At 39.0% G+C, this 19,282-nt stretch overlaps 1 non-coding gene and 3 pseudogenes across 1 annotated transcript; all 4 read left to right on the top strand.

The window, feature by feature from the left end:
- Positions 1 to 4,935: 4,935 nt before the first annotated feature.
- Positions 4,936 to 5,054, top strand: LOC128650939 (uncharacterized; annotated as a pseudogene).
- Positions 5,055 to 5,409: 355 nt separating this feature from the next.
- LOC128650913 (uncharacterized) lies at positions 5,410 to 5,528 on the top strand (annotated as a pseudogene).
- A 350-nt stretch (positions 5,529 to 5,878) lies between these two features.
- Positions 5,879 to 5,998, top strand: LOC128651134 (uncharacterized; annotated as a pseudogene).
- Positions 5,999 to 6,346: 348 nt separating this feature from the next.
- LOC128650782 (5S ribosomal RNA) lies at positions 6,347 to 6,466 on the top strand. The gene has a single exon (XR_008401040.1). It is a non-coding gene; the product is annotated as a 5S ribosomal RNA (ribosomal RNA).
- The last annotated feature ends 12,816 nt before the right edge of the window (positions 6,467 to 19,282 follow it).

The following is a 19,282-nucleotide window of genomic DNA, read 5'->3' as shown; positions in this document are numbered from 1 at the left end:
TATATCAGTTTATGTCTAGCTTGTATTCCTGTTCTTTTTCTAGTGTAGCAGAGGAGGGGTGCAGCTCTTAGTCAGGGATTTAGCGTAAATATTGTAATCACTCACATTTGTGGTATAACCTCCACTAAGATCTGAGGCAAGGAATTGTTTAATGGAGGTTATGTAAAATAAACTCTTAGCAGGGCCTTCAGAAGAATCCACATAAGCTGTGTGGAATGAAAGATGTCACCTACATGAAGCGTGTTACCTGGGAGCTGTTCACTGTGGGGACCTGTGAGGAAAGCGCTCTCAGCACTGTCTGTATTCAAAGCGGTGTAACGGACCTTGTCGTTATTTCATTGCTAGGCTAGGTGCGTGATCTTCCCGGTGTGAGTAACGGGTTCCCCAGGGTCATGGCATAAATGCAAGCTGCGTTGCAACAGGAGACATCCGATGACTCGTGGGCTGCAAGATGCCGGCAGAGTCACTGTTAGCGGGCTGAGATTCTGATCGCACAAGCCGAACAGCTCGTTTTAACTGGTGATGTCTTCACATCTAGAGCTGTAGGGTTTCAGCAGCTTAATGCGATGTGTTGATAGCGTTTACCACTGTTTTCTCTGATGTTTGTCCGACTGTTGTACCGGAGCTGTACAATTACACGGCCATTAGCCTGCTTGGCCAAGCCCCATAGTTACGTTTTCCTATTGTATTTCTTTAAATGTTTTTAGTGAAATATTCTGTTAGCATTAGTGTTTCATTAGCCCCTATATATGTTTATTAAAACATTGCAGAATGGATAACATGAAGACATTAGGGTAGATTGGTGCAAAGTGCCAAATATGGACATTTGTGCAATCAAGTAAATATTATGGAAACACTTTCTGGCTCTGTCCAGCATTTACTGTTTAGTTACTTGATACAATGCAAGTGTTATTAAAGAAAACACAATGATTTAAAATGACCTTTCCTCTTCAGCTCTTAAAGGGACATAAAACACCCTGACAGGGCTGAACATTTCTGAAAACATTGTCACTTTTCTGCAGTTATTTTCAGTGACAAACTGACCCCTACAATGTTCCTTATTTGGAGAAGCCAATTCAGATAAGCTTGCCACTGTCATTTTGTTAGCAAGACTAACATTGCTTCATATTATCTCTGTGCAGTCAAATTAGGCACAAATTAGGAACAACTACAAAGTTTGACTTTAGAGAACAAAGCAAAACAGTTACTAGAAGTAAATTGTTGTTTTTTTAAATTATGTGATAATTCTGAATTATTTCATCTTTCTGAATAATAAAAAAAAAGTTTCATGTCCCTTTAATTTCCATGTTAAGTTTTATTTCCATTAAGAGGATTTCTAAAATGTGTTCCCTACGCCACAAGTGGAGCAGCAAATCTAATGTGATTTGTCACAAGTCTGGACATGTTTAGCCTACATACAAATAGAATGTTCTATAGAAATCTAATGTGATTTGTCACAAGTCTGGACATGTTTAGCCTACATACAAATAGAATGTTCTATAGAAATCTAATGTGATTTGTCACAAGTCTGGACATGTTTAGCCTACATACAAATAGAATGTTCTATAGAAATCTAATGTGATTTGTCACAAGTCTGGACATGTTTAGCCTACATACAAATAGAATGTTCTATAGAAATCTAATGTGAAACATGAAACAGTCTGGGCATGTTTAGCCTACATACAAATAGAATGTTCTATAGAAATCTAATGTGATTTGTCACAAGTCTGGGCATGTTTATCCTACATACAAATAGAATGTTCTATAGAAATCTAATGTGATTTGTCACAAGTCTGGACATGTTTAGCCTACATACAAATAGAATGTTCTATAGAAATGTAGAAGATTAAAAGGCGATAGAGTGGGTTTGTTGACTATAATATGAAACATGGTGGATTTAATAAAGGGATAGAAATGTGAATAAATTCATTATAATGTGAAGAAGCATCTTTGTAATATACTTCCCTTAGCAAAACTGCTTCTAGTAAAAGCTATTAGTGATTTTCTGTGGCATACGCACATATCCTGTGCACCAGTATTTACACTCAGAGAGCTGGGGGTGACATGTACTTTGTTTGTGCCATAGAAGCCACCACTGACTCTCTGAGAAGGTGTAGTGTTTGATTGCTGGTGCACGGCCCTCACAGGATATGTGCGTATGCTGCAGAAAAACACTAATATCTTTTACTAGAAGCATTTTTGTTAATGGAAGTATACGGCAATAATGCTTCTATTTTACATTGAAATTCACCCATGCACGCTTTAGTATTGACCTTTCTATTCCTTTAAATTGTTTAATTGGAGAGATTAAAGGACCAGTAAATACAGCAGATTTGCACAATCTACAAATGCTTGATAACAAGACAATGCAATAGCACTTAGTTATGTATATTTCCACTCCCACTGCATCATGTGACAGCCATCAGCCAATCACAAATGCATACAAACTTATTCTTGCACATGCTCAGTAGTTGCTGGTGACGCAAAAAGTTTAAATATAAAAAGCCTGTGTACATTTTGTTAATTAAAGTAAATTGAAAAGTTGTTTAAAATTGCGTGCTCTATCTGAATCATAAAAATTTTTTTCATTTGAGGGTCCCTTTAATTAAATGTAAGCACAGGTATAGGTGCATTTACTGTAAGTTCATTTTCAGACATATGCAAGTTTTTTGTTTTTGTTTTGTTTAATTGTGACAGATGTTTTGTATAACAGCTCATATTAGTAGATGTATAATGTGACTGTAACTTGTTTATCTGTTGCTGCAAGCGCCCAATTGTAATGTTGTCTAACAACAACAAAAAGAAAAGAAAAAAATATGCATCAGTGAAGCTGCCCTTGTACATAAGACATTTAAATAATATAATCTTTTATAAACATTGCAATACATAGTAACTGTATCATAAGCAGACCTTTTAACTTGCATTACAAATAGAGGTTTAGCACACATGTGGGTAAATGTTAAATTATAGTGCTGAAGCTGCCCCTTGCATGAGTGACCTGTCAGTAAGAGGTATGGTCAGAAAGCAGGGTAAGTGGAGAACAGCATTTGATTGGCTGTACCAACCTCCTAATGGGAAGTTTAAAAAACAGAGAGCTCCTTTTTATATTATAAAAGTCTGCTGGTTACAAACTGCATTACATACTTATGTTTACTCTGCTTTCAAATACATTTTACGGGGCGCGATCCGATATACGGCGCAGGTTTTGGCGCAAGCGTGGGAAAACTGCGCCGCCCGTAGTTTCACCTCGCACATCGGGCTATCACATATATGGCGCCGGCAGTTGCTAAAGTGCCGTAAGTCGAACAAACTAGCGATGTCCAGAAATAAGCGTAAGTACAAATTTGTGGAGTCGCCAGTGACTTACGGCTTTTTAGAAACGGCCGCCGCCTAAAAAAAACTAACTAAAGTATAAAATATCCCGTAACTGTCTAACACGCCTCCCAAAAATAGCCCGACACGTATACCCCTCTATCCGCAATCCCCCCTCTCACTCCTAACAAGATATGTATTAACCCCTAAGCCGCCACTCCCGGACCCCGCTGCCACCTATATTATATGTATTAACCCCTAATCTGATCCCCCTACACCGCCGCCACCTATATTATATGTATTACCCCATAATCTGACCCCCCTACACCGCCGCCACCTATATTATATGTAATACCCCCTAATCTGACCCCCCTACACCGCCGCCACCTATATTAACTATATTAACCCCTAATCTGATCCCCCTACACCGCCTCCACCTATATTATATGTATTACCCCCTAATCTGACCCCCCTACACCGCCACCACCTATATTATATGTATTACCCCCTAGTCTGACCCCCCTACACCGCCGCCACCTATATTAACTATATTAACCCCTAATCTGAGCCCCCTACACCGCCACCACCTATATTAACTATATTAACCCCTAATCTGAGCCCCCTACACCGCTGCCACCTATATTAACTATATTACACCCCTAACACCCCCTAACTTAATTATTATTTCAATAAATCTAAATAATATTAATATTATTAACTAAATTATTCCTATTTAAAACTAAATACTTACTATAAAATAAACCCTAAGATAGCTACAATATAATTAATAATTACATTGTAGCTATTTTAGGGTTTATATTTATTTTACAGGTAACTTTGTATTTATTTTAACTAGGTACAATAGCTATTAAATAGTTAATAACTATTTAATAGCTACCTAGTTAAAATAATTACAAAATTACCTGTAAAATAATTATCTTTTGTAAAGACAGACAGACTGGCAGGCAGACAGACAGAGAGGCAGGTAAACCTTATCCGTGTATACTTTTTGTCATGGGACAGCGAGTTATTCTGGCCTGTACTGGCATTTTTTATTTATTAATTTGGGTTAAAATGTTATCCCCATTTTAGCTCTTCCACTGCTTACAATGCTGTGAATGAAGGCATGAGCAAGTTTAATTCACGCTGGGTACAAACAGAAAACGCCTACCGCCATACTACTCTGAATGCAACCAATCCTGTCTGATCTCTGGAGTTAAGCAGGGTCAGGCCCAAACAGTACCTGGATGGGTGAGCGCCTGGGAACACCGAGTGCGATAGGCTTTTTTCTTTGATTTTTTTAAAACAACTATGCATGCGTAATATCTCCTGAAAGTGGCAATATTCATTGAAAACAACTGTATCTTGCAATTCCTTAAAAACCACGTCAATTTGAAATAAAGATAATTATCTTTTTAAAGACAGACAGACAGAGAGGCAGGTAACTTTATCCGTGTATACTTTTTGTCATGGGGACAGCGAGTTATTCTGGGCCTGTACTGGCATTTTTTATTTATTAATTTGCGGTCAAAATTTGAACCCCATTTTAGCTCTTCCATTGCTTATAAAGCTGTGAATAAAGGCATGAGCAAGCTTAATTCACGCTGGATGCAAAGAGAAAATGCCTACCGCCATACTACTCTGAATGCACCCGATCCCGTCTGATCTCGGTAATTAAGCAGGTTCAGGCACGGACATTACCAGGGTGGGTGACCACCTGGGAACACCGAGTGAGGTAGGCTTTTTTCTTTGATTTTTTTAAAACAACTATGCATGCGTAATATCTCCGGAAAATGGCGATATTCATTGAAACAACTGTATCTTGCAATTCCTTAAAAAACACGTCAATTTGAAATAAAGATAATAATCTTTTGTAAAGACAGACAGACTGGCAGGCAGACAGACAGAGAGGCAGGTAACTTTATCCGTGTATACTTTTTGTCATGGGACAAGCGAGTTATTCTGGGCCTGTACTGGCATTTTTTATTTATTAATTTGCGGTCAAAATTTTAACCCCATTTTAGCTCTTCCATTGCTTACAAAGCTGTGAATAAAGGCATGAGCAAGCTTAATTCACGCTGGATGCAAAGAGAAAATGCCTAACGCCATACTACTCTGAATGTACCCGATCCCGTCTGATCTCGGTAATTAAGCAGGTTCAGGCACGGACATTACCAGGGTGGGTGACCACCTGGGAACACCGAGTGCGGTAGGCTTTTTTCTTTGATTTTTTTAAAACAACTATGCATGCGTAATATCTCCGGAAAATGGCGATATTCATTGAAACAACTGTATCTTGCAATTCCTTAAAAAATACGTCAATTTGAAATGAAGATAATTATCTTTTGTAAAGACAGACAGACAGGCAGGCACACAGAGAGGCAGGTAACCTTATCCGTGTATACTTTTTGTCATGGGTCAGCGAGTTATTCTGGGCCTGTACTGGCATTTTCTATTTATTCATTTGGGGTTAAAATGTTATCCCCATTTTAGCTCTTCCACTGCTTACAATGCTGTGAATGAAGGCATGAGCATGCTTAATTCATGCTGGGTACAAGCAGAAAATGCCTACTGCCTTACTACTCTGAATGCAACCGATCCCGTCTGATCTCCGGAAGTTAAGCAGGGTCAGGCCCGGACAGTACCTGGATGGATGGCAACCTGGGAACACCGAGTGGGGTAGGCTTTTTGCTTTAAATTTTTAAAACAACTATGCATGCGTAATATCTCCTGAAAGTGGCAATATTCATTAAAACAACTGTATCTTGCAATTCCTTAAAAAACACGTCAATTTGAAATAAAGATAATTATCTTTTGTAAAGACAGACAGACTGGCAGACAGACAGAGAGGCAGGTAACCTTATCCATGTATACTTTTTGTCATGGGTCAGCGAGTTATTCTGGACCTGTACTGGCATTTTTAGTTTTTCATTTGCGATCAAAATTTTATCCCCATTTTAGCTCTTCCACTGCTTACAATGCTGTGAATGAAGGCATGAGCAAGCTTAATTAATGCTGGGTACAAACAGAAAATGCCTACCGCCATACTACTCTGAATGCACCCGATCCCATCTGATCTCTGGAGGTTAAGCAGGGTCAGGCCCGGACAGTACCTGGATGGGTGACCACCTGGGAACACCGAGTGCGGTAGGCTTTTTTCTTTGATTTTTTAAAACTATGCATGCGCAATATCTCCTGAAAGTGGCAATATCATTGAAACAACTGTATCTTGCAATTCCTTAAAAAACACGTCAATTTGAAATAAAGATAATTATCTTTGTAAAGACAGACAGACTGGCAGGCAGGCAGACAGACAGAGAGGCAGGTAACCTTATCTGTGTACTATTTGAAAGAAACCAATGGCACTACTTAAGTAATATAGACCTGAATACCCGTTATAGCTTACACTGTATTGATAGGGTGTGGGTGCTGTGTATAGCTAATTGGCATACAAAGAGAAAGGAAAAAGTATACACGTTATAGCACTCCTAGGTCCGGAAAAAATCTATATCATTATCACTTGCTATTCCGACAGGAATAGATAAACGGAGCATGAGCTAAATTAAAATGTAACTTTTATTGGGTTAAATTAAAATAGGATAAACATTTAAAAACATTTATAGGTACCGACTGTGTAAGATAAGTCCAAACTATTAATGCTGGTATAGCTTTCTGTGAGAGACACTGATTTTTGTCAATTAAAGGTGCTTTCTAGCGTATGAAGAATGTGCCCCAAATTATATGGTATTTCAATATAAGTGATATCTCCTGGTAATGAACTTGTGTGATTCAGAATTAATGAAGGCTATCTACAAGGATTGTAGAATAATAAACCAATTAACAGTAACACAAGCTGTTACCTGGACTATGATAATCAACAATAAGTACAGATAAGTGTGTCAAACTAGAATAGAGATGACTAAACACTGGCTGTGCAGATACTAGTTAGTCATGCATTATTAAACCACCTAAAAAAGAATACATGTGTGATGAGAGTAGTCCACAATATACTATATCCCTGCAATTGTGTGACGTTAGCAAGTTATATTGGTACTAGATTCTAGTTATAAACAGGGAAATAGGTGGTACCGAGAATCAAAATGACTCAATTAGTCAAAGCTGCACTTGAGTAGTGTTTGACAATAGTGTGTTATGCTCTAGTTGTATAATTTATAATGGCGGTAATAGTTAGCTTAAGTTGGTAAAAGTTCAAGGGTGTGAGGTACTCGGTGTCTGTGATTTTATTAAATCACAGTAATCATATATACAGAGAATAACTGCTAGCTTACATGGAAACTAGCTCCGTTGTAGTTGCTAATACGGTCTTGTAATATCACTACCTAGATTGCTGAATGTTTATAGTTATATAGGGTACTCCCAAATAAATGGGGTGATAAATGTATCCACAATATTAAAGTAGCGTATAAGGTTAACAGCAAGGCTGAATGCTGGTTCGCATTATTTAAAAAAAAAGTGAGTTAAATGGCGAAAGGGCCACATATTAGCAATATTGATTCCATACTCCTGTCTTTGGCTCTTATACATTGTTTTCGTTTTCCTGTTTTCTGTTTTTAACCTTTGGTATATTCCAATTTTAATGCTAGGATATGCTATATGAATGCACAAACAACATAAATAAGAGATAGTAAACTAACAAAGTAACTAGTAAATTGTAGCTAGAGAACGTTTTTGCACTCAAGTAGCCTAATTTAACAAGTTTAACCCAGAATTGAGCTTAATTATATGTTCTTATGGATTTTTTATTTTTCTGATTAGTATGGGAGAGAGGGAGGGGTGAGCACGAGGGGAAGGGAAGGGGGGGGGGGATATGTGTTGTTTCTAGGGGAAACAGAATAGCCTATGTTTGGGCCGTTTTTCATTGTTCTGTTTGATTGGCGGTCCACATCTGGAGCATCACTTCGTGTGTCCCAATTTTTCAAAGTGCGTAAGTACTGATATCTTTCTAGTTGCAAGGGTCAGCGACATTTTAGTTCTCCACTCCTTCACAGTGGGAATAGTTGTTTGTTTTCCAACCTGCTGGTATGAGGCTTTTAGCACAGGCCAGCATTAAAACTAGGAGAGATTTTTTTGAGTTTGATTAGTTTCAGGTGTTCTAGGGATGTCGGTTTCTAAAATCTTATTTTACCCCTTAATGACCAAGGACGGTGCAGGGTACGTCCTCAAAAAGTCAGTTAACGACCAAGGGACATACCCTGCACGTCCTCGGTCTGGAAAGCAGCTGGAAGGCGATCCTGATCACTTCCAGCTGCTTTCCGGTTATTGCAGGATGCTTCGATAATCCTGCAATAACATTTTTTAGCCATCGGTGCTCTTTTCGTTGGTGGGGTGGGAGGGCGGGTGGGGGCCAGTCGATGGCCCTGCTGATCTGGGAGGGGGGCGGGATCGTGGGCGGGATGGCCGGGGGCACGCACGTGCACGGGGGGGCGGTGGCGGGGGCGCGTGCACGGGGAGGGGAGCGGGTGGGAACCGCTACACTACAGAAAAAAACTGTGGTGGGGGGTTGGTCTGTGGGGGGAAGATACACTCCAAAAAATAGGCAAAAAAATAAAAAAAATTTTTTTTTTGCAAACTGGGTACTGGCAGACAGCTGCCAGTACCCAATATGGCCCCCAATAAGGCAGAGGGGGAGGGTTTAGAGAGCGGTTTTGGGGGGGATCAGGGAGGGTTGGGGGCTAAGGGGGGGATCCTACACAGTAGCATATGTAAATATGCAAAAAAAAAAAATATTTATTTTTAAAAATACTTTCATTTTAGTACTGGCAGACTTTCTTCCAGTACTTAAGATGGCGTGACAATTGTGGGGTGGGGGAGGGAAGGGGAGCTGTTTGGGAGGGATCAGGGGGTGGGATGTGTCAGGTGGGAGGCTGAACTCTACACTAAAGCTAAAATTAACCCTGCAAGCTCCCTACAAACTCCCTAATATTAACCCCTTCACTGCTAGCCATAATACACGTGTGAGGCGCAGCAGCAATTTAAGCGCCCTTCTAATTACCAGAAAGCAACGCCAAAGTCATATATGTCTGCTATTGCTGAGCAAAGGGGATCCCAGAGAAAATTTACAACCATTTATGCCAATATTGCACAAGCTGTTGTAAATAATTTCACTGAGAAACCGAAAGTTTGTGAAAAAATTTGTGAAAATGTGAACGAGTTTTTTTGTATTTGATCGCATTTGGCGGTGAAATGGTGGCATGAAATATACCAAAATTGGCCTAGATCAATACTTTGGGGATATCTACTAAATAAAATATATACATGTCAAGGGATATTCAGGGATTCCTGAAAAGATATTAGTGTTCTAATGTAACTAGCGCTAATTTTGAAAAAAAAAAAAATGGTTTGGAAATAGCAAAGTGCTACTTGTATTTATGGCCCTATAACTTGCAAAAAAAGCAAAGAACATGTAAACATTGGGTATTAATAACTCAGACAAAATTTAGAAACTATTTAGCATGGGTGTTTTTTGGTGGTTGTAAATCTGTAACAGCTTTTGGGGGGGTCTAAGTTAGAAAAAGTGTGTTTTTTTCCATTTTTTCCTCATATTTTATCATTTGTTTTATAGTAAATTATAAGATATGATGAAAATAATGGTATCTTTACAAAGGCTTTTTAATGGCGAGAAAAACGGTATATAATATGTGTGGGTACAGTAAATGAGTAAGAGGAAAAATACAGCTAAACACAAACACTGCAAAAATGTAAAAATAGCCTTGGTCCCAAAACGGACAGAAAATGGAAAAGTGCTGTGGTCATTAAGGGGTCAATTTCAAACCATACTGCTGTTTTAGTAGTTCTCCACTAGGGGGGCAGTCCCACCATATGTGTATTAGGGAGCCCTCTGCTCCACTATCCCCTCCAACACCTGCCTGATGTGTGGGGTAAATCTGTTCAGCCTGGCAGGGGTAAGATACCAACCTGCCTCAGTAGTTTGTAATGTGATCTTGAGTATGAGCTGAACCCCCCCCCCCGGGGGGACTGAGACACTTCTTCCTACGTTTACACAAGATCCTCCATTCCTTAAATGCTACAGGTAATACCTATTTTTTTTTTTTTAGTAGTTCTGTGGTGTACTAAGGTAACGTTTAATTTGTGAACATGGGAACCATGATGCTGCAAGGGTAGGGTGATCGGGTTGTAATTCTTGTGGCGTTTTTGGACTCTCTTTGCTTCTGTTACTGTATAGATGCAAGAAAATGTGGGAGCTTGTGTGCGTTACTTTGTCCCACTCTGTAAACATTTCATCCAGAAGTGGGAAGTCTGAGATGTTAGTGGGTCTGTAGTGTGCATTTGTCCATAATAGTGCGGCTAGATCCCTGGAGTTAAGGATCATGTTGTTTATGTGTTTCCATGCTTTAGGTGTTTCACTGTGGCACCATTCTACTGCTCTTTGGAGCAGTATGGCTCGCCTAAGCGATTTTTTTTTTATTTGATCGAGTTTGGCATTTAAATGGTGGCATGAAATATACCAAAAACTGGCCTAATCAATACTTTGGGTTGTCTACTAAAAAAAAAAGAATATTACACATGTGAGCGGTTATTCAGGGATTCCTGACAGATAATACAGATAATACAATGTATCTTTTGCTAATTTTGAAAAAAATGGGTTTGGCAACAGCAAAGTGCTACTTGTACTTATTGCCCTATAACTTGCAAAAAAGCGAAGAAAAGTAAAACGTTGGGGGGATTTCTAAACTCAGGACAAATTTAAAAACTATTTAGTATAGGTTTTTTGGTGGTTGTAGATGAGTAACAGATTTTTATAATTTTTTTTATAGTAAATTATATGATATAATGACAATAATGGTATCTTTAGAAAGTCCATTTAATGGTGAGAAAAAAGGTATATAATATGTGTGGGTACAGTAAATGAGTAAGAAGGGAAAATTACAGCTCAACACAAACACCGCAGAAATGTAAAACCAGCCCCGGGTCCTTAATGTTAAGAAAATTGAAAAAATGGTCTGGTCACTAAGGGGGTTAAGCCACTTAACTAGAAGTAAGTGGAAATAGAAAACATTTGCCTTTTTTCCTTTTTTTTAAGTCCTGTTTAGTTCTTAAAGAATAGTTTTTTTCTATGTGTTGGCATGGAAACAAGACAATATTTTTACACTGCAATTGGAGATACATTGATAACAACTGTGACATATTACTATTCCCTTCCTGTAATGTAGCTTTCTGTGATCTCAATGAATATGCAATTAGTTGGCAGGTCTTGGAGAAAGGCATGCTGGGAGTTGTAATATTTGAAATTCAGGATCACAAAACAGTTTTTACTGTCTGTTTTTTTTTCAGATGAAAATGGCCAGGTTTAGCAAGTTTAATGTTTGCTCTGATATAGGGGGGGAAATTAAACTGTTTGGAGTCTCCCTAAGTTAAAAAATATCCTGGATTGAGGACTATAAATACCAGTTAGGTTACTAAGGTTAATTGGCCAGGTAGCTCTCCTGCATTCTTGACTGGCTCAGCCTGATTGCTGCAGTATGTTTGACTCCCATTAGCTGCAGTGTTTAGAGTAGGGCAAATAACCCCCCACTGTAGATAAAGTGGCTGTTGGGTCAAAATGTGATGTTATTTCTAGAAACCCCTCCCTAATGTGTGCAGAGTGGGTGAGTAGGTAACAGGGACAGAGTAAGCACCTTAAGGAGTTACGAGTATAGGGACAGATATGGTGAATGTGGCAGCGTAATGGGGTTGAAGTCCATGTCAAGATGCTTGAAAGTGGGCCATTGTTTTATATATATTCTGCAGTGAGAGACAGGGATGCTGGGAAATGTAATATTTAACATTCAGCATAGCAATATGGAAGATGTAGTGGAGGACCTTAGGATTTACCCTTAGAATGTAATCAGAGGGTGCGGGCCCTAAACTGCAGAAAATTTCACAGCTGGAGGGAGTAACTTACGCCTGTATATCATCTTGCACGCATAACTAAAAATTAAACAAATGTTGAATACGCACGTAAAAATTGAAACCAAAAAAAATAATTAAAACCGACACGTCAAAACACCATTTCCCACATCGCAATCCACTAATAAAAGTTATAACCCCTAAACCGCAATCCCCATCACAATCACTATTAAAAGTTATTTAACCCCTAAACTGCCATCTCCCACATCGCAATCACTAATAAAAGTTATTAACCCCTAAACTGCCAACCCCCCACAACGCAAAGTATCTATTAAACTATTAACCCCAATCCGCAAACCCCCCACAACGCAAAGTATCTAATTTGAACTATTAACCCCTAAACTGCCAACCCCCCACAATACCAAGTATTAAGCTAATAACTAAGCCCCCTAACCTAACACCCCCTCACTTAACCCTAATTAAAATACACTGAAATAAAATGACAAATATATTAATTACCTTAAAAAAAATACAAAATTACTTAAATAAAAAAACCTAATATTTACTAAAAATAACAAGCAGAAGGAAATCTTGGTAGCTATAGTCTGATTGGAGGGAGGGTAGAAGGTGAATCTAGAAGAAGGGGTCAGCTTGGAGGGAAAAATTAGGGTTAGGAATGGAGGAGCAGTCTGGCTAGAGATGAAAAACTGCATACCCAATCAGACTACACACCCAATTAATTTCCTGCCTTAGCCCAGCGATGACTACTCTCACAGCCACAAATTTTAACTCCACTAACCCCTCTTTTTTTCCTAATGAGCCCTCTCATTCCAGGCTCCACACCATCACATCTCTATCCTGCTTCGTAACTCAGTTCCTCCTGCTTCTATCCGGTCTACTCAAACACCTCTTCCTTCTGGATGCACATTCTATTCTCCCACCCCAGACTACTCCCCCTTAACAGACCACTCCATCACCTAGCCAGACTATTGCCCACACATTTCACTTCCAAATCCACATCCTATCTTTCCTAATCACACACCACCCAGACTTCTCCCACCTTTGCCACACATCCATATACTAATCCATCATGTTTTGCATATCACAAGACCATATTCTAGATTAATCCCATGCCCACTTCAGCACACTACTTTCAGGAGAACCACTAGTACATTACTTTCAGGAGAATCACAGGAAGTCACTCTGTAAGTAGTGGCCGCAGTGTGGATTTGAACCACTGACTTAGTGCTTTCTAGCACAAGAACTTACCCCAGCAGCTACCTAGCAACTAACTGTGATCCAACATTGGAAATAATAGGTACTGTCATTTTTATACCAGCTCACAAATCTATGGTGGCTTAGTGGGTTAAAAAGCAACCTTGTAAACGCACGGATGAGAGTGTTAATCCTGCTGGGGGAACAGGGCTATTGTAGTGTATTGCATTCTAGGGACATATCACACCTAGATAAATAATCATTTTATTTCCTGAAAGCAACTCACTGCTTATATACTATCGCTTCAAATATTGGTCTAAAACTAGAAAAACAATGGATGCAGATCCTGTCTTCCTTTGCATTGCAAACCATTGTGGCTCAAGTACTTAATACTTTTACTTGCTTTAATGTTCTAAATTGGTCAAAGTAATGGGTAAAAGCCCTGCAAACTCCTGACAGGGTGTGCCATTGTGGTTGAGTGGTTTCTTCTTCCAAGCCAGTGGTTGTGGGTTTGATTCCAGCTATTGGTGCTAGACCATGGCCTGTTTTATTTAAGACTACCCATTGCTTGTACGTTAAAAAAGGTCAAAAAAAAAAGGACATTTGTGCGTTGATGCAATAAGGGTAAAAAAACAAAACAAAAAAAAACACTCGGGCACTGGGTTTGTGCAAATGGAATTTGTTTATTAGTTTTATTAAAGCTAGAAGAATGTCTTGGGTGGCGAAGCTAGGGTGCTCTATAATCCTTAAAGGATAGGAAAGTCAAAATGAAACGTACATGATTCTGATAGAGCTTGTCATTTTAAGAGACTTTTAATTCACTTCTATTTTCAAATTTTGTTCTCTTGGTACCCTTGTTGAAAAGGAATACGCACATATTCTACACTAGTGGGAGCTGCTGCTAATTGGTGCCTGCACACAATTGTCTTTTGTAATTGGCTGACTAGATGTGTTCATCTTGCTGCCAGTAGTGCAATGCGGTTCCTTCAGCAAAGGATAACAAGAGAACAAAACAAATTTGATAATGGACAGCTCGTTATCAAATGTAACCAGAAGGACATGCAACGTAAGAAATGGCAGCTGTAGCCGGGTACAAACTCACAACCGTTGGATTGTGACGCAGTTGACCTAAGCACTGAGCCGCAACAACCCCACAGATTGAGGGCTTGTTGGGCCAGTACCAATTATTTTGCTGCTTTTACTCCAGCAATGCAAAACGGTAAATACAGTAAGTAGCAAAGAGTCCAGTTGACTAAAAGAAAAAAAGACATTTGTAAAATACAATTCCACTACTAAACTACCAACTGTAGACAGGCAGAGCACCATGCAGAATATAATAAAAAAAAAAAAAATGTGGACAACTAGTTGTGAAATATTACCAGAAGAACATGCAACATAAGAACTTAGTGACTGCAGCCAGCTTTATTGAGTTGTATCAATGAACAAAATAAAATAGAATACATTTTTGAATTTTGAATAACTAGTTAAAAAGGATGTTACTAAAAGGCCCCGATGACCATGGAACCATAGCTGGATGGAAAGCCTCAACCTTCCTTTCCAAAAGCAGTAGAGATAACCACTGAGCTGCAAAAGCCCGATACGTGGAGCGCCGACAGGACCAGTAGACATCATTTTTAGACAATAATAAATAGAAATAGTATATAAGCAGTGAGTTGTTTTAAGAAAATAAAATGGAATAAAATCAACAAAGATCCAGCACCCATAGCAGGAAACAGACCCACACCTGTTTGCTTGCAAGAAAACGGACCAAACCACTCCGGCACGATGGCTAGTTGTAAAATGCTACTAAAAAGCAAAGCATAACATCAGCCCTGCACCCATAGCAGGATTCCAACTCTCTACCCTATGTTTACAAGGCTGCTTTCTAACCCACTAAGCCACAAAGGCGATCTGTGGGCAGTGCTAAAAATAACAGTACCCATTATTTCCATCTTTGACAAGGCTAGCCAGAACACAACGAACCATTCCTGTAATATATGGGATATGGGGATCAGATAGAATGGGAATGAAATATAGGGATAAGATAGAATGGGGAGGGTAAAGAAAAGTAATCTGGTTGGGGGAAATATGTCAACCTAGAGGGAAAATACATGCAGGGTGTCTGGCTAGGGAATATACGATGTGGGGGATGTGGGCTCTGTGAAGGAGCAGAAGTAATCTGGGTAGCTATAGTCTAGTTGGAGGAGGGTAGAATGGGAATCTAGAAGATACCACAGATGCACAAACACCAACAGTGTACACAGCCTTAAAGGGATACTGAACCCAAATGTTTTCTTTCATGATTCAGACAGAGCATGCAATTTTAAGCAACTTTCTAATTTACTCCTATTATCAATTTTCTTCATTCTCTTGCTATCTTTATTTAAAAAGCAGGAATGTGATGCATAGGAGCCGACCCATTTTTGGTTGAGAACCTGGGTTATGTTTGATTATTGTTTGATTATTGGTGGGTAAATGTCAGCCTCCAATAAGCAAGCACTATCCATGGTGCTGAACCTAAAATGGGCTGGCTGCTAAGATTTACATTCCTGCTTTTAAAATAAAGATAGCAAAAGAATGAAAAAAACTGATAATAGGAGTAAATTAGAAAGTTGCTTAAAATGTCATGCTCTATCTGAATCATGAAAAAAACATTTGGGTTCAGTATCCCTTTAAAGGAGAAGCACACTCAACATGCACACAGCCTTAAAGGGACCGGGAAACTAATAAAAGGAACAGAACGTTAGCGTCCCGAAAGCCAATATACGCATTGCCTAGGAGTGTGTCTGAAAGTTAAAGGGACAGTCTACACCTATAGCAACATAACTTCAAACCATAGATCGATTAGTTAACTCACCTCCACTACCATAAAGAGTCCTCTACACCAACTGAGTTATTCAAATTCAAAAGTTAGATTTCTATTGTTAGAAATGGCCGTCTAGCTCCTCCTATAAACGACATCATAGACTCTCTTATTTTCAATGATCCAATCAAAAGTTGATCACAGGTTAAAAATCTGTCTTGCGCTTTCGTTTTTTCGGATGCGCAGCAGCATAGGAACCAAAAAAACGTAACTCAAACATATGTTAAAGTGAAGTGAAGCAACAATCAAAATAATTAATTAAATATTATTTTGCAATTGTTTAAATAAAAATTTTATTCAAGCGCAATATTTGTTGTTCTTTTGCGGAGGCTGTAGGTTCCAGATGCACGGACGGACTTCCGGTTACACAAAACACTAAAGATTTGCAGGTGTATTAGGAGACTCATTATGTCACTTTGTGCTACATGCACGAGTATGAGCTAACTTAAGAACAGGACAACAAGGTAGGAGGAGAAGGGATTGGGCGGAGTTTGTCGGCCATTTCTAACGTCCGAAATCAAACTTCTTTTTTCTAATAACTCGCTTTGTGTAGCAGACTCGTTAGGGTAGAGGGGGTGAGTTAGAACAATCGGAACACGATCTATCGCTTGAAATGATGTTGCTATAGGTGTAGACTGTCCCTTTAAGAAATTTGGATCATGATCAAAGATTGGATCTCTAAAATACTAACTCCAGATGCTGATTAATTTATTAGACATCATTTTCCTAAAAGGAAATGGAAAAAGGACTTATTATTGTAAAATGTATTAACTTTGTTATCCTATGTGGTCGTAATGTAATCTTCTCTACTTGGAAGTCGAAGAGACCCCCAAGTTTAAAAAAAATCACGGAACTAGTTAGAGTTAAATGATAATAGAACAATTCGATGCACGATATAATATAACGACTGACGTCTCTACCTTTTTTTAAAAATGGGGGGATTTTATAAGAACTCATCCTCCCAGATATACAGAAACAGATAATCTTTCCATTTTTTGTTTTAAGTATTTTTATTGAGGGAATAACAATTTCCAAGACAAATACAGTTTGCTCATACAAACATATGGCACACAGTACATGGTAAGATACATATTGTATGCCTAAGAAAAAAAAATAGAAAAAAAAAATAAAAGATGCATAACTACAACATATATGTAGAGATAGTACCCTTAACATAATATTCATACAGGGAGTGCAGAATTATTAGGCAAATGAGTATTTTGACCACATCATCCTCTTTATGCATGTTGTCTTACTCCAAGCTGTATAGGCTCGAAAGCCTACTACCAATTAAGCATATTAGGTGATGTGCATCTCTGTAATGAGAAGGGGTGTGGTCTAATGACATCAACACCCTATATCAGGTGTGCATAATTATTAGGCAACTTCCTTTCCTTTGGCAAAATGGGTCAAAAGAAGGACTTGACAGGCTCAGAAAAGTCAAAAATAGTGAGATATCTTGCAGAGGGATGCAGCACTCTTAAAATTGCAAAGCTTCTAAAGCGTGATCATCGAACAATCAAGCGTTTCATTCAAAATAGTCAACAGGGTCGCAAGAAGCGTGTGGAAAAACCAAGGCGCAAAATAACTGCCCATGAACTGAGAAAAGTCAAGCGTGCAGCTGCCAAGATGCCACTTGCCACCAGTTTGGCCATATTTCAGAGCTGCAACATCACTTGAGTGCCCAAAAGCACAAGGTGTGCAATACTCAGAGACATGGCCAAGGTAAGAAAGGCTGAAAGACGACCACCACTGAACAAGACACACAAGCTGAAACGTCAAGACTGGGCCAAGAAATATCTCAAGACTGATTTTTCTAAGGTTTTATGGACTGATGAAATGAGAGTGAGTCTTGATGGGCCAGATGGATGGGCCCGTGGCTGGATTGGTAAAGGGCAGAGAGCTCCAGTCCGACTCAGACGCCAGCAAGGTGGAGGTGGAGTACTGGTTTGGGCTGGTATCATCAAAGATGAGCTTGTGGGGCCTTTTCGGGTTGAGGATGGTCGGTCAAGCTTAACTCCCAGTCCTACTGCCAGTTTCTGGAAGACACCTTCTTCAAGCAGTGGTACAGGAAGAAGTCTGCATCCTTCAAGAAAAACATGATTTTCATGCAGGACAATGCTCCATCACACGCGTCCAAGTACTCCACAGCGTGGCTGGCAAGAAAGGGTATAAAAGAAGAAAATCTAATGACATGGCCTCCTTGTTCCCCTGATCTGAACCCCATTGAGAACCTGTGGTCCATCATCAAATGTGAGATTTACAAGGAGGGAAAACAGTACACCTCTCTGAACAGTGTCTGGGAGGCTGTGGTTGCTGCTGCACGCAATGTTGATGGTGAACAGATCAAAACACTGACAGAATCCATGGATGGCAGACTTTTGAGTGTCCTTGTAAAGAAAGTGGCTATATTGGTCACTGATTTGTTTTTGTTTTGTTTTTGAATGTCAGAAATGTATATTTGTGAATGTTGAGATGTTATATTGGTTTCACTGGTAAAAATAAATAATTGAAATGGGTATATATTTATTTTTTGTTAAGTTGCCTAATAATTATGCACAGTAATAGTCACCCGCACACACAGATATCCCCCTAAAATAGCTATAACTAAAAACAAACTAAAAACTACTTCCAAAACTATTCAGCTTTGATATTAATGAGTTTTTTGGGTTCATTGAGAACATGGTTGTTGTTCAATAATAAAATTAATCCTCAAAAATACAACTTGCCTAATAATTCTGCACTCCCTGTATAGCTGACCAAAATTGAAATATAGTCAAAGGTGTGGAGATTAAAAAGCAAACCTGATATCGCCCTCATTTTTCCCTCCAATACTACTGGGGCCACTTTTGGACCCCTGTATTAAAAGTACTACTCAGAGGGGTTTTAAATAATGCAGTCCTAGATAAGGCCTGCATTTTATAGGCTTAGGGAGGGGGGGCGAAGCCTAGTATGTAAACAAAGTTCTTCATGATGGGCAAGCAATGGATCTTAAGCATTATTTAGTTGTGTATACTTTCTTCC

The sequence above is a fragment of the Bombina bombina genome, chromosome 2 (genome assembly GCF_027579735.1).
Source record: "Bombina bombina isolate aBomBom1 chromosome 2, aBomBom1.pri, whole genome shotgun sequence".
Classification (NCBI taxonomy): domain Eukaryota; kingdom Metazoa; phylum Chordata; class Amphibia; order Anura; family Bombinatoridae; genus Bombina; species Bombina bombina.
This window is presented reverse-complemented; position numbering and strand designations above follow the sequence as displayed.